The 17,199-nt window shown below is 42.8% G+C and overlaps 1 protein-coding gene across 1 annotated transcript in view; it reads right to left on the minus strand.

Moving 5' to 3' along the window:
- The window catches only part of LOC308287593 (metabotropic glutamate receptor 7-like), a gene marked incomplete at its 5' end in the record, with an annotated part of 266,695 nt that overhangs the window by 143,734 nt on the left and 105,762 nt on the right, over positions 1-17,199 (minus strand). The window lies entirely within an intron of this gene.

Below are 17,199 nucleotides of genomic sequence, written 5' to 3' on the forward strand. Positions count from 1 at the left end.
TGGAACAGAGCCTTAATCAGTAGAATAAGACCATAGACAGGCGAGAAGTGATCACCCCTCCTTACCTTACTCCCACCCCCACTTTTTTCCCCTACTCTGTACATGAAGTTTTTTTATATTTGCGATGATATTTGAATGTTTTTAGAATGTTTTTTTTTGCTATGTTATATGTCGATAAATTGAATACCAAGGACCTCCAATGGAAACAAGACCACAATGGCTTGTTGGGGTGTTCCTAGGCAAGGATGTTTGACTCTACTTGTGCTGTACTACATTTTTGTTTTGTCTGTATTTGTACTGTTCCTCATTTTTGTCTAATAAAATGTTAAAATAATCAAAAACCTGTGGGGGAAGTTAGGAAGAGGCCCACTTTCTTTCCAATATGGCTGCCTATTAGACTATTCCAGGCAGGCTGTTTCTGGTCTGTAGAGCTGCTGACACCTCTCCCCAGTCCCTTTCTGAAAGCCATGGCTATTTGTCTTCCACCCATTGAAACAATAGTTACAGTGCATTTTTAAGCACTGGCTTTGTTTCCTTGTAGATGCAAGACGTCAGGGATGTGTATAATGTATAGCAATCTTTATAATGTCCACCGTTTCCGTACCTACTTCACAGTAACAAGTTTTGTTTAACCAAGAGATTCACTACTGTATATACGTATCATATATATATACGAGTAGATACAGTATACACACATACAGTACCAGTTTGTTCAATCATAGACATGCAGTGCAGTATTGCCTAACAATTTGACAGGCATGTACTGTATCCACTGCAAAATGGATATCTAACACACTAATAAATAGTATAACATTTTATAGAGGCATACATCAGTGTAGTGTATCTGAAAGGCATTATGGACTGGCGTATGCCCTGGCCACAGGAATAGCCACGGAGCGTATGCACAAAAATAAATCTAGAACACACCATGGCATACATAGACATGTCCATTTTATTTCCAAGTGACAATGACAAGCAATCAAGCATGAAGCATGAAAACAGAAAATCCTCTCGCATGCAAGCTACATGCGAGAGGATTTCCTGCAGTCGGGACCGGCACCACTGTAATCATTTCATGGACAGTGAGGTCTACAAACGTATGTACAGTATCCACGTCCTCTGGGGCTATGTGCAAACTGGGTTAGGAGAGAAACCTGACGCTCCAAACCCAGCGCAGGTGATCTTCACGCTGTGGGTTTGGGCCACCAGGAGGTACAGTAACAATCCCAGCCATCATCCATTAATGTCTCTGCCTTCATCAATGTCCAGATTGTGACTACCTTGACAGACTATCTCTCATAAACGTTGTGTCACGGCAGCCTGTGACTCACAGGGGGAATAAATGACGGCTTCATTTTAGTGTAACTCGAGCGTGCACTTATAATGGGTTAAATGAATACACAAAATGTATTCCAAAGGGCCCCTGCCCTTTTATCTGTCTGTAAAAACGGCCCTTTCCAAGCCATAAATGCAGTTTTTATTATGGTGAAAGAAATGCAAATGCCCTCTTTCCATGCCATACCAGAAGGCAGCATTCAATAGAATTGAACTCTCCTGAACTTGAATGCAGCATCTTATGTTGAATGAATTGCGATCTCTGTGTAGAAATCCATGCCATTAAGCCACATCTCCAGTATTGACTTGATTATGCTTAGTTTAGTGTGGTTTCACACACCGAAAATAGCCGACCTCCAAGCTCACAACGCGTCGCAGCTTGGAGGTCGGCTATTTTCGGTGCTTCCACCAAGAAGCCCTTTTGGAAATGTCAGCCCCTGCCTCTCTAACTTTCTCTGCACGTCCCTGGTGATTGGTGTAATTCATGTACTATTTTACAAAGATTTATCAACACTCCGTCTATTTTCACGCTATGACTGGCAGGATATACAACCCTTTGATATATCACACGTGAGCCCAGCTGTCGTAAGATGATTCCTGGGCTGGAATTGAAGCTGGTCTCTACGTTCTGTTGATAAATGAGGGCTGTTGTGCTTCGAGGTCATTCCTGGATGGCTGTGATGATGACTTCATGTGAGGCAGTGGTCTAGACTGGAGGTCATAACGTGCTGTGATTACCGGCATGCAGGGTAGTCACACCAAATTCTGGGCCCTGGGTACAAGGATACACTCACATGTTGTGCTTTAACTATTGAAAAATAGCAGATATACCGAGTGCCGCGCTGCGAGCTTGTAGATCTGCTATTTTTATTTTATTTTATTTTTTAATCTTGAAAGTTTGTGAATATTGAATAATATAAGTCTTTGAATATTTCAAATCCTTCTAAGTTTTTTTTTTTGGAAAAACCTATGTTTCAATGTCAGTGGTGCTCAAACTTTTTCATGTGAAGGACCCTCAAAATGACATGTATTTGGCCACAGACCCCCATCTCAAAATATTTAGTTCCAGGGACCCCCAGAAGCAAAATTTGAGTGACAAATGTACGCTTAAAAATCGAACCTCTATTCGAAGTGGAGCTGTGTGTGTGTGTGTGTGTGTGTGTGTGTGTGTGTGTGTGTGTGTGTGTGTGTGTGTGTGTGTGTGTGTGTATTGCAGTTGAAAACAGCGCCCCTCCCTTAACATGTGTGGTCATAAAAGGTACTACACCACATTCTTGAGGCTACATACAGACAGACAGACCCACATACAAACATACCTACACACACGGCCACGTATAGGGTAGCTTGTGTTCCACACAGCTCCAAAAATACATATATTCATAGATTTGCACACACAGCTTTTCAAAAATAGCAGATCTACAAGCTCGCAGTGAGAGATATATCTGCTATTTTTCAATAGCTAAAGTATAAAATAATTAAGGCCCCTCCACCTTGGGCCCTACTAACTCAGTCCCACTCCCCCGCCCCCTCCCCCCCTTGTGACGCCCCTGCCGGTGTGCAGAGACCTGCTCTGCCAAGCACTTCACTTCATGTTCATCATGACCTGGGTGTGCGTGTGCTTGCACTTGTGTGTGCGTGTAACGCAGTTTGCTTCTCATAATCTCAGGAAGATGGCCTCACAGGGATGGAGAGAGGAAACAGCTGTCTCAATTGTTTTGGACCTATGGTGATTGCATTCACACCACAGACTACATAACACTCATAACGGCACAAGACACTTGGGTAAATATAACAAAATATAACTTCAGAAACAAAGGGAATGAACAGCAATATCAGATATAAGTGACACTCCCATCAGGATAGAAAAGCCTCTTCATAAGACGGGCAGGCTGTGGGCTTATTGGAATTTAGTTGTAGCCCTTTGAGAGGAGGCACAGGATCTACTGTAAGTCATCAATCAAGAGTCGAAAATCAAGAGGGGTTTATATGTTGCTCACTCATAAAGGTACAGTGACAGTGACATGTTGGTGTGTCATGTTGTATAACTGTGCAAACAACAGTTGTACAATATACAATGCAACAATATAGTAAGAGAGATAATATTGGTTTGTAATGAAATATAAAAATACAATTAATAATAACATACGATTAGTGTAAAATACATGAATACATTATTAAATAGAATGTCTTTTACACTAATAAGAAGTGAATTTATCTGAAAAGATCCATCCTGTGTTTTTTTTCCCTTTCTCCTTTCCCTCTGACCAGAATGTTCTAGAATAATGTCTTGCATATACTTCTGTAATAGAACAGTGAAGACTGTTTAACTCAGCTTTTTTTCTTTTCATAAGATGTTTGGCAGCATCATGTGTTGTTTTAGTGGGGTCCTCCCTATGTTCTCCACATTCTATGTTCCGCACCTCCCCCCCAAAAAAAGGTTCTATGTTCCCCAGGTTCTATGTTACCTACCTCCCCCCCACTAAAAGGTTCTATGTTCCCCAGGTTCTATACCCACCCTGCCCACAAAAAGGTTCTATATTCCCCGCTCAACCAAAAAAAAAAAAGTGTATGTTCCCAACTCAAATGCAGGAAATGATGGGACATCTGGGTACTAAGAACATGTGGGCAATCATAATTTAGGTGCCCAGTTGCCCAGGTGCCCAGATGTCTCCACCCCTAAGTGCCCACTCGTCCAGGTGCCCACTCGTCCAAATGCCCACATGTCCCTATTGCCCAGATGTCTAGGTGCCCAAGATGCCCAGTCCCAAAGTATGGTGTCAGGATGTCCATAGTGCCCCCTGTCCCACTGGTATTCATAATTTCTCCCCATTATTGTGTGTTTTGAGATGTTATTGATAATTAGAAATGAATGTTTCCTGCATTTTTGGATGAGTGGGGAACATAGAACCTTTTTGTAAGTTGAGCGGGGAACATAGAACCTTTTTTTGTGGGGGTAAGTGGGGAACATAGAACCTGGGGAACATATGACCTTTTTTGGGTAAGTGAGGATCATATAACCTTTTTTGTGGGGGTAAATGGGGAACATAGATCCTGGGGAACAGGTACAGTCCCGTTTTAGTTATGTTTTATGTTTGTCTAATGTCCTATATGTTGTTTTGGAAAATTAATAAAATCTAAGTAAAAAAAAAAAAAAAAAAAAGAATAACATACAATAAACTAGGAGGCCCTGAAAGATGCTATTTTTGAATGGCCAAAGTATAAAATAGTGATTACCTAATAAAGGTTACACACACAGATGCTATTCCGGTTGTAATGGGTTAAGATACAGTAGTTCTCAGTCTCCACCAAACATACTTACTACAGATTACTACAGACTGGCAGTCAAATGAAGTCAGGAGATCAGTCGGTTGGAAGGTGTGAAAAATGTTGAAAATGTGCTGAAGCTGAATGCACCGACAGACCGCTACTATGGTGCTAAAAATAGCCAATGGCTTGATGTAGTTTTCATCAACAAGCCCACTGCTTTCAACGCTTCCCTAAAACTTGCGACCCGGCGCGACCTACCGCCCATTCAACAGAGAGACGCTTTCCAACCCTTCCTGCCATGGAGAGCTACCTTCAGCATGCAGCAATGGGGAATGTGCAGATTGCACAATTACGGGGAGTATAATAGATTGCACGTCAGAGAGGTAGGGTGTACTCATACATCAAGTCATGTCACTGCCCTAAGCTTTCAATATAATGTAAAATGCAAAAGTCTTAAAATGTGCCCTGATCCTTACGGGTAAAGTCCTTACGCGTTATAAATGGCTTCAATCATGACCAATCAAAATGATCACTTTTCCATACCTTTAAGAAGCAATGTGCAACTGCGTACAAGTCACAATGTCATGGGAGCCTTTGAAACATAATTACTCCCAGGAGCAAACTAATGTCGTTGAGAAGGAGCTACAACAGCAAGTCTACAGCAGTGGTTCTCAACCTTTTCAGGCCGCGGCCACCAACATAATCATATTTGAACTCGACACCCCACCCTGACGAGCACTTGAGTTGTAAGAGTTGAGACATTACATTTTGTCTAACACAGATCTATTGTGAAAATAGCAGATCTACATGCTCACAACGCCACGCAACGCTGCTCACAACAGCGTTGTGAGCATGTAGATCGTCTATTTTCAAAATTTCTGCCTCTAATATTTGACTATTTGGTCTATGTTTAATGTCATTTTAGAGGTATTAAAAAGTCCTTAAATTGTCACTTTAGAAATGTGCAGATACCCTCTATACACAAACTTTATTTTGGTTTGTTTACTGAGTGAGAAAACTATGTTGCACATGAAGTATATCATCTGGGGACCCCCCAACTCTGGGATTATGAAAATGTTCTTGTGAGGAAATAACAAATGCAGTTAATAAGCCTGGCAGTGGTCCTATGAGAAGGGTTTCTCGTTGTTTCACCAAGAATAAACATCAAAATGACTGCTGTGCAGATGTCTGCCTAGGAGGGCCCACAGGGATATACGTTTGTACACAATATAATTTTCTGTATAGCATTTGCGGCTGAACCAATTTGAATGCAATACAATTGCTTGTAAAATGTTGCCATCATACTTTATGAAATGTTTGCAAGAACACAAATTAATGAAAATGTTTAACTACTATAAACTTTACATCCCTACATTTGCTTTATAGTTCTGCTAGGACGTAGGGAAAAAAAATATTTTTCTCTGGGATTAAGTGTTTAAGGATGTTACATTAGAAGTTAGAACTGACAGAGAGAAATCATTACGTCCTCTGGTGGTTAGCGGTACAGATTGACAGACAGGAGAGTAAGAAAGATCTCTTTAAAGGTATTAACATGTAAGTGGCTAGGGAGGCTCAAAGAGATGCTCACAGTCTCTTTTACGTTTGGTGCTGCTCAGGCTCGGTGTGGGAGGAATTTTCAGCCCTGGGATTTGTATCAGACCAGCCCTATGCGAGCGCGCGTAGCGCGCGAGCAAAAAAAATTTGAGCATTATTTATTAATTGTCAAAATTGAGCATTATTTATTAATTAATTGTCAATTTTTCACTTGAGCACCCCCTCCTCAAAATGAACGGTTCCAACGCCACACTAAAAACGGACCCCAAAAGACTGTGAAAATTGATGACTCATCACTAAACCATCATTTTGAGTGGCCATTTCTTGCCCAATGAATGTTTTTCGTGCAAAACAAATGCTTGCAATGGATTCCGAATAATTAAAAACCCCTAGTTTGATCCCTCACATCCCACTTAAAGCAGATTTTTTTGGGAGTCATTTTTTCCTTTATATTATAGTGTATAGTAAGTGAAGGTAGGTAGGTCGTTTTCAAAACTTTGCCCTGATGGGATTCCTTGGGACTTTTTTTCTCTCACTAAGGATATAATGAGGATACAGAATCAGTTGAGTTTGCTACTATTGCAATTTGTTTTAGGTTTAGCCTAATTTTGGCCTAAAATTACTGGACTATAAGCATTATGTTTTGGATTGAACTGTTTGAACATAATGCATAGGCTATCCACAAATGTAGGGCCAACTTGCACAAATACTGTACATTAATTACTGTAGGCTACCCACATTACCATTTGCGCATTGGCGTGACATGTTAAGGTAATAAATTAGGATACTCACAAGTTATATTGTGGATACAATACAAGCAGTGGATGCTGTCCCAGCGTCTGGTTTAATAAGACAGGACAGCCTTTTGGGGAAGTTGACATAATTGCTCCTCAGATATATTCCATTCAAGGTAACGTTTTAACGTGTCCAGCTGTCCACATGACATGTTTCATCTGACTGGATGCGACCATAGGATGCGACAGACCAGTGTTGCGTCCATGTTTGTTGTTGCCATCTTAAAATGAGCGTGCATTCTTGTTAATTAGTGGTTGAACAACTTGCCAACTTTACTCACAAATGCTCTCTCGTTTGAAAGGCTCTGTGATGTATTCTAACTAATAACAACTTGTTTTGATAGTCCATCCAACAACTAAACCGCGCGCCTAGCTCGTATTACAAAGTGAAGCCAATCGGTGTGCAGCGTCACAGCTCACAGGCACAGCGTGATAGAGGGGGCCCATTGAGGGGGGCTTCCGATAGAGTGTCATTCACATATGAGCGTCATTTATTTGGACTGAGATTTACTGGCAGTCGGAGTCCCCCCTGGCAACAGGACATAGGCAGAACTAGCACGTTACAGAAAGGGGGCCCCAATGGGGGTTTCTGATGGACGACGATCATTCGCATTGACGGCCGAGGCCCGTTTCAATTGAAACACTGCAGTGACCTGCAGCGGCCCGCTCGCCGGACTCCCCCTAGCGGCCCAGCGGGGAAATCCCCGGTTTCCCAGACGCTCACGCCGACGGTGGTGCTGCTACTGTAGGTATGTGACACATATCTTTGAGTGGGTGCATGACATACAGTACATTACCTGTCAGTTTAGGATGACTATTCGTGACGATAGACTGGAATCAAGATAGATATGGACTTGTCTATCAGAGCCTTTGACATTCTGAAATTTCTGCATTTCAGTCTTTGGAGCATAAAGAGCTCTACCATACCGATTCCAATGCTGTATAGCTGTTTGACAAAGGCTATATGGCCATACAGGTCCTTTTTATACTCTTGTGGAGTTAGGAAACAGCGAGACAGGAGACGTAGGTGGGTCAAGTAGTTTACTTATCTCCACATAAACTTGTACATTCACTGTGCAATGTGTGCAACAAGCTAGCAGCAGTGCAACAACAACAAAATTAACCCGGAAACAGAAGTAGTTACAGTGGTGCCAGATGGGAAATGTCGAATTATCGTACCAGAGGCTTCAAATTATCGTATTTGGAAGAAAAATATCATACACACGTGCAAATAAAAAAAAGAAGCGTATTTGAGGTAAGACACACGCTTGTTTGAGACTCCTACGTGACAAAACGCATCACATACCGGTATGCTGCGTTGAGGCAGGAAACATCCTGGTTCTTACACACACTCAAGTGGATTAGCTATATTGTGAAAAGTTATATCTGCTTCTAAGGCTTTTTTGTGTATTTTACCCTTTTGACAGATATTATACAAATATGTTCATGTATGCATTTTATGTCAATCAGTCAATCACATTAGCGTTCATCAGTTGAAGTTGGATCAGCAGTGTGAAAACATACCATACACTAAGGGGTGTTTTGCAGCATGAGTCTGGTTGTGACGCCTTCTTTTGACAAAGAAGCAGAGGCCTTGAGGACACAATGTGTCCTCAATCCTGCTACACTTGAGAGAGCCATTTTCACTGCGGGCGCTAATGAATCAAAAACAAAGCTTGAATTGCAAGTTTTCTCATTTCATTCTTTTTGTTATTGCAAAATGTCCTGGTTTCTTTTCCAATAACTTTTCTTACATTCCCACCTTTGGCTTATCTTGTTTCTCTCCCCTTGTGTCTGCCATAAAATGACTTACCCATGCAATGCAAAATATTTTGTGTAAAGAATTTATTTTCCCTTCCGAGTACATTTACAGACATGTACATGTCTACATGAGTAAATGTTTGAAAATAGCAGATCTACAAGCTCACAACGCGTTGCGAGCCTAAGTAGCCTAAGTATAAAATAGGGCTAAAATACTACAATTTATACCTGCAAAGTAACTAGTAACTAAAGTTTTCCAATAATTAAAAGTACAATATGTGGATCTGAGATGTAGTGGAAGTAAAAGTATCGGAAATTGGAAATATTCAGGTATAGTACAAATACCTTAGTACTTAAGTAAATCTACTTAGTTACTTTACACCACTGCATAATAATAATACCTATTTCGTCCCGTGAGGGAAATTAAGCATTTTCAGCCCAACCCCAACCCAGCTGATTCGCTGCCCACAATGAGCAATTAGGGGTCTTGCTCAGGGACACACATCAACATTGCTACCCTGGAATCGAACCTGGGACAAGGCTCTGGTTCCCCAGGCAGGCTCCCTAACCATTCTGCTATGCCACCCCTCTAAAGCATATATAATACACCACTGCATACAGTACTGCACCAGCTACTCTATATGAGGAGAGTGTGCTTCCGGTCAAACAGATTCAACTCAACCATGCAGCCAGCTACAGTGAGAACACATGTGTTGTCATGCATGTGTTATTGCATGCTGTCGCTGTCGGGCAGAAACACAGCATCTCCATAATCCTTTATTATTATTTGTATTATTTTCTCATAATGTGTTATTCCTGTTTGCTTATTTCTTGGCCAGGGCTCCTTAGCTGTCCTTAACCTAACAATTGAATACAAATGCAAAAATCAATAAAAGTCCATAAATCCTGTTTATTTACTTTGTGTACATGCATCTATGTCCTGGTGAGACAGTTCTTGTGCTGAATAGAATGCACAACAACAAGAAGCCAAAGCCATGGTCACAGCTAAGGCTGGAGCCAAGCTGTGACTTTAACAGCTTTAATTCAAACAGTGGTGATAAGCTGCTGGGCCCAGAGCTAGTAAACAACTGACAAAAAGTTGGTTAGAAGCCCTTAGTTAGCGGCACATTGAGTAGGAAGACAAATGGAAAAAAGTTGTTTAATGTCCTTATTTAAGATAAGAGTAATCCCTAAATTGAAAAGTAAACATAGGGGTGTGCAAGTTGAAAGTGGTTCACAGAGAGAATCAGCGGATGCAGACATGCTGAAACACAAAGGGATTTACTGGGAAAGAAAGTCTTTGCACAAAATATTTTGCATTGCATGGGGAAGTCATTTTATGACAGACAAAAGGGGAGAGAAACAAGATAAGCCAATGGTGGGAGAAGAAAAGTTATTGTCAAGGAAACCAGGCATTTTGCAATAACAAAAAGAATGAAATGAGGAAACAAGGGTTTGAAAGGAAGGATGGAGGCCTGACGGACGGGGTTGTTTTCCACTCATCTCTTTGTCGTGTGTCAGTTTAGCATTCTTTCACCCCGACAGCAGAGTCAGCCATTGTGACAGGTTGCCAGAGAGTGTTTGGACTGAATTAGCAAAGTGCTTCAGGGAGACAGGCCTCGCCAGGCACTGCTAGCCTTCCAGCTAGAGCCACAACCATGATCTCTGGAATCATTCAGGATTAGAGTTTCCTTATTTGCAGAACCCCATTTCTTTTTTGTAAACAATAAAAAGGGATGATTTTGACTAAGTGCAGATCATTGGAAGGTGTCTACATACACCAGATGTATTCTCAACTGCAAAGATTAGTTGTATTTATCTGTATTTGGATAGAGACAACACGTAGAAAAGGCTATAGTTTAGTAAACTAAAGTACTGCACTACCCAGTACAGCTGGGTAGTAGAGTACAATAGAGTAAAACAAACGAACAGAATTCCCCAACACATATTATACACACACAAACAATCTCAACATCAACAAGACCCAAGGAGGTGATCATGGGAGTACTGGAGGGCCAGGCAGAGAGCACGCTCTTATCTACATCGTCAGCATTGCAGTGGAGAGAGTGCAAGTACTGTACCTCGGCATACGCATCTCTGCGGACCTTAACACTTTGCCGTCCGAAATAGAATGGTGGTTGGTAGATTAGCCGTGAAATTTCTATTATTGTATTGTGATCTGAGACATAATATTATGTTTATAAACATGAGCCCGCCGCCCCTCCTTCTTGGACAGCGCCGTTGTTTTTTCTTTTTTTTTCCCCAGGTCATTAGCTCACCGTGATTTTCTCGATCTCCGTTGGGATAGAGTGGTGGTTTTGGCCGAGCATCGATCTCCCCGTGCGTTTCGCGTGCGCGATCCGCGCGCATAACGATCCATGCATATAGTCCAGGAGTGACTGAACAGTCGATGTGTCCACTTTGGATAGCCTAGCACCTAGCACTCCAGCTCTGCTAGTGCTAACGTCCAAACAACAAGTGGGTGGGAGGAAGGAAGGCTGAAGAAGGAAACGCCATGAGAGTCACTTCTGTTCATGTCAGACCAGCCATGAGCTATCAATGCACGAGTGGTGACTAGGGAAGGTTAGACGATCGCCGATTTTCGGATGAAAATCATTTATTTCGGTAAATACGGGAAAGTACGGGAAAAGACGATTGGCTGCCCCTCCCCCCCTAGGAAGTCCGATATAGTATGGTTTTAATATTAAGGGGCTCCCCGTGGAAAGGGTTAGGGTTTAAAGGGTTTAAAGGGTTAAATGGGAGACATGCAAAAAGGCTCAGCGATGCCTGTATTGCCTCCAAGTCCCCACAATCCTCAGGTTGTTCTGCATCAACACTATCGAGAGCATCCAGACAAGCTGCGTCAAAGCCTCCACCACTCTCAACTAGGGATTGTTTATCGTGATAAAAAACGCTCACAATAATCGTATCGCAGAGATTCAAATATATCGTGAAATTGTCCTCTGTCTCAGGCTGGGATCAACTCGACTTTGATCCACTTAAACCCTCTACAATTGGTAAAACACACTTGATACAGTAATTATTTTTCACTCTACCAAATCTCTTTGCCAAAAGAATAGCAGATCTACAAGCTCACTATGTGTCGCAAGATCTGCTATTTTTGGCAAAAGTATATGGATGCAGGGGTTCGAGTAGTTAATAAAAGTGGCATGTTAAGAGGCATTATAGGCATATTTTGATCATCGCAATATCGTAAATCGCAATTATTTTGGTCTCAATAATCATGACATGACATTTTCATATTGTCCCATCCCTACTCTCAGCCTGAAAGCACCGTTGAGCACATTGTCGGAAGTGAGCTTCCCTTCCCTCCAGGCAACACACGAGAAGCAGTGCGTAGCCAAGGCTGAGCAGATCATCAAGGACACTCACCACCCAAGCCACAATCTGTTCATGCCGCTACAGGCTATGACCACGGCCAGGCAAACAATACCAATGTATCAAGAGCCTTTCCACCAGACTTCTGAAAAGATTCCACCTGGCTACCATCAGACTGTTAATGTGTTATGCCCAGCGCCACTCGTTGGCGCCCTTTGGGGGTTCCCCTCCTTTTCCCCCTCTTCTCCAGCTCTCCTGCGTTCCCTCGCAGGGCAACACTGAGCACAAACCCAAACGGGAAGGAGAACGACGGAAGGCAAACACAGGTACTGGCAGCAAACAATTGGCAATGAGCGAGCAGGGAGGGAAGATACTGAGTTCAATACACGCTCCTACAGGTGGCTGGTGGCCTAACACTCTGAGCCCAACACAGGAATTATACTGCTTATTAGTGTGGTTACCAGGCTATGAGACTGACAGTATATCCATATATGGGCTTAACATTGATGACATCAAGGACCTCCATATATGGGCCTAACAGGGACACGTCTTTTCTATGATCTCCTTTTAATTGACCTTGTACTAGTGAACTGTACCGTCATGAAACTGTACCTTTTTCTATGCAAACTTCTACAAGCTCACAATACGCATTGGGAGCTTGTAAATCGGCTATTTTCGGCAGAGGCTTGGTGTGGAGGGGAAAAAAGAGCACACTAAGTACAGAGTGAAAGGTCAAGTTTATTAAGTATTGACGGTTCAAGTGATTAAATATCTGTAAACACAAATTGACATGAATCCAAAATACATTGATGATAGTTACTAGGCCAGAGGGGGCCTTAATTGTTTTATACTTTAGGTATAGAAAGATAGCAGATCTACAAGCTCGCAGCGCGGCACTCGGTGCGTTACTGAGTTACTAGGGCTGAGTTACTAGGGCCCAAGGTGGAGGGGGCCTTAATTGTTTTATACTTTAGGTATAGAAAGATAGCAGATCTACAAGCTCGCAGCGCGGCACTCGGTCCCGCGCTGCGAGCTTGTAGATCTGCTATTTTTGAAAAGTCGTGAAAATGTGTGGAAATCTTTGAATATATGTATTTTTATAGCAAACATTTGTAACTGAATTTTTGCTTCTGGGGGGTCACTGGAACTAAATATTTTGAGATGGGGGTTCGTGGCTGAATACATATCATTTTGGGGGTCCTTCACATGAAAAAGTTTGAGCACCACTGACATAGAAACAGGTTTAAAAAAAAAAACCTTAGAAGGATTCAAAGACAAATGTTCACGATAAAAAAAAATAGATCTACAGCTTGTAGATCTGATATTTTTCAATAGTTAAAGCACAAAATGTGAGTGAATCCTTGAACCCAGGGCCCAGAATTTGGTGCGACACCCCTGCAGCTCACTCTCTGAACAAACCCCCTCAGGCATCTCTCTCTCTCTCTCTCTCTCTCTCTCTCTCTCTCTCTCTCTCTCTCTCTCTCTCTCTCTCTCTCTCTCTCTCTCTCTCTCTCTCTCTCTCTCTCTCTCTCTCTCTCTCTCCCCCCCCCCCTTCTCTTTCAGACTTGGTCTTTATCTCTGTCGCCCTTCTCTCAACTTTGAATCTTTCTATGTTAGGATTATACAACTGGTAGCCATGACGAAGCAATCTGATTGGTTGAAATGGCTCTCTACCAGTGCAGTTAATGAGCACTACTGCACTGTCTAATCAAACAAAGAAATCAGCTGTGCTGGTTGTGAAAAGAGCTGAAGCGGTCCCTCTCCCAAGCCCCCAGAACCCTGGGGGCGCCCTGAAACCAAATGGACATGGTGGCCGTTTCGAGGTACTGCAGGTACTGCAGTTGGGGCCAGAAACATGAACGCGCATCTAGGCTTCTTTGTATTAACGCGCGTTCATACCGGAAGTGCTCGTTCATGATTGCGCGTCCATGAACACAAACTATGACGCAAAATACGTCACAAAGGCCCCACTACGTCACGGTTTTACTACGCGGAAGGAGGGGTGAAAACGCCTCATGCGCTGGGTGAGCAACTCAATGCAAGTGGACGGGCGGGGATATCTGGTGTCCTCTCTATTCTTATTATAACTCTATGCCCTCTCCCCACACTATGCTAGACAGCTAGGCTGGCAGTTTTGAGGGCATTAAACAATTACAAATTCCTATTGAATACTTTAATTACAACGAAATGAAGTTGACGTGTCTTTCTTTTAAGGGCAACAGTTGTATAATCGCAATATTACACTCGAGGGTCTGCCTTATCACGGTTATTTGCACTTCAGTCCTGCCTACGGAACTCGCCTTCGGCTCATTCCTGCAGCAAGGCTGGCGTGCAAATAACCGTGATAATGCACACACTATCATGTAATATTGCTTAAGTATAAGACAACGCTCTGTTCCTCCTTCTGTCCGTCTCTGTCACATCTTTTATGCATCTTTCCTTCACTGCATTGTTTCTCTGCATCATTCAATATCTCAGTATGGAACAAAGCACCACTCTAGTCTGGGCATCCCTTTATCCTACACCACCCCTCTTTCTCCCTGTGTACTTTTCACCTTGTCAAAGCTGTCTGCATTAAGTGAAGCCCAACGCAACGTCTGTCAATCAAATTCCAATCTCACACTGGGTATCTTTCGGCCTATTCCTACAAGTTTTATTTCTTTCTTGTTACCAAGTCTTTTTCTTGCTGGAAATAACTACGTCGTCCTCTCTCGTTGCCTTTCATTCGAAGCATCAAACACAGATCGGGCCATTATGTCGTCAGAGTTGTCAAAGAAGTAATAACGACACACGTCTGAGGAGAAATTACACATGTTGAAATGGCATAGCAGGCCCACTGACTCTGTCACATCTAATGCAAATTGAGAACATTCTCTCTCTCTCTCTCTCTCTCTCTCTCTCTCTCTCTCTCTCTCTCTCTCTCTCTCTCTCTCTCTCTCTCTCTCTGACAAACTGTCCTAGTATTCCATCCCACCACCTTCGGACATGGAAACATCCATTTCCATAAATCATTATCCAAAGAAAAAAAAGTGCAAGGGAGGAGACATATCGAGGCACACATCAAAGGGGAGGATATTTATTACTGTACCACCTGTGGGCTTTCCTGGGCTAATTTAGAGCTCATCCAAGGTTACTGACAAAAAGTTCCATCTCCCATTTTGGGAGCCTAGCTCACTGTCAGACCTTGTATTGTAGTACTGTATATTAGCACAAACACTATACAGGCGCGAGAAACTGAGTGTCTGAAGAGACGGAAAGGTCTGAATTTGTGATGAATGATTGTCTTTTGTTTTTGGCCGTCTGTTTATTTCCATTTTCCCCACAATTTAGTCACTGTCATTTCCCCCCGTGCATACTGCTGTCCTCGCTTACTGCCAACCTCCGCCGTGCGCTCACACCGGCAGCGATAACAAGACAAATCGACTGGGGGACATTTATTGCCAATAAGCACGGCTAGACAAAGAGAGACAAAGGATGTAATAACAGCCAGCTGAGAGGTGCCTGACGACAAGGTGACGTTCTGCCGCTACACAACGTTTTGACTTAGTTGATATTAATCACAGCTTGGAGGAAGAGCCATCAACGTGGTTTCTGTTTTGTCATCAATAATAGGGGAAACACAAGGACACTTATCTAAGGGAAGCTCCATTTTCCCGTCATGTGACCTGTCCTTTTTATGATATGCACGTAAAATCAAGTGAATCACTGTTCTGGTTTGAATGGTATCAGACCAGGGACGTGCAGAGAATGTTAAGAGAGGCAGGGGCTGACATTTCTAAAAGGGCATTTTGGTGAAAATAAGGCAATTCTCTTGAATGCCGCCTTCAGGTATGGTATGGAAAGAGGGCATTTGCATTTCTTTCACCATAGTAAAAACGGCATTCCTTTGGTGTCTGTGTGCACATGCCTGTATCATACGGACAGCAACGGCCACAAGCAGCAGCTATAAACCTGTATAGGCATGGCATGACCAGACAGCTACACGACAAAGGAAAAAAAAGTCCCTGCTGGTGTGAAAAGCAGGGGACGGTGAATACAACCACATAACAGCGATATCTTTTCACCTGACAGTGAGGAGTGTCACTGGGAGGCTGTGATGTGCATGGAGGGTCACGCTATCTTTCCAGGACCCTCTCCTCTCCCGGGCCCAGCTGAGCAGGTAGCCTGACCTACCAGTATATATAGTAATCCCCCTGCTGACTTACCCACCTGTGAACACTGACAAGTATGTTTGTTGGAGCACCCAGGCTGAGCCTGAGGCCCCCACTGCTGGGATGTTGTCATTGCTGGGTGGAAACCTTGTATGTCAAAAACCGTTCTGTTTTGAATTTATCATTTAAAAAATATATATTTAAAATAGAGGATATGCACATGTATACCCAGCAAGCATGTCAGGACCTGGACCAATCAGTGACGTCTCGATTGGGGCCAGATCACAGCCCATGTGGGGATGATCTTGATAGGATTATTGTTATTGTTTGTAATGTTAGTTGAAATATGAGCATATAAGGTTATATTCTGGGACATATCTAACTAGTTATGATATTTATCTGGCCTAGATTATCACCTGATTTCAACCAACATAAATCCTGTCAAACTAAAAAGTCCATATGACGTCCTGGTAATGACGTCATCCCCATATGGGCTGTGATCTGGCCCCAATCGAGACGTCACTGATTGGTCCAGGTCCTGACCGTGCTTGCTGGGTAAAGTGAATGGCAAATCGAGTGGCAAGGTGAGTCTAACGTTGTTTAACGCGGTTTAATGCAATCAGATAGGACTTTCCTGTTTGAATCTATGGGCTGTCACGGCAATAATGTCAACCTCTATAGTGAAAATAGCCGATCTACAAGCGCACAACACCTCGCGCCGCGAGGCGTTTTGTGTAGATCTGCTATTTTCACTAGTTTCTATGTGACAGTCTCGTATGATGAAGCAGCCAGGGCTCTACTTTACGAAGAAACATACGAAAGTTGGAGATACAAGTTTTTCTGCCCGACAGTGACGATAGGCCTATAGTGGCGTGGAGGTGAGGTGGTGCTGTGGTTATTTCTCTGCCCCACTTGGATGCCTCATGATGAATGATTGCCGTGACAATGGCTTCAATAGCAGGCATAAGGCTCATGCTGGTGGCTCAGGCATGTAGGTT

The sequence above is a fragment of the Nannobrachium achirus genome, assembly GCF_963921795.1.
Source record: "Nannobrachium achirus genome assembly, chromosome: 6".
Taxonomy (NCBI): domain Eukaryota; kingdom Metazoa; phylum Chordata; class Actinopteri; order Myctophiformes; family Myctophidae; genus Nannobrachium; species Nannobrachium achirus.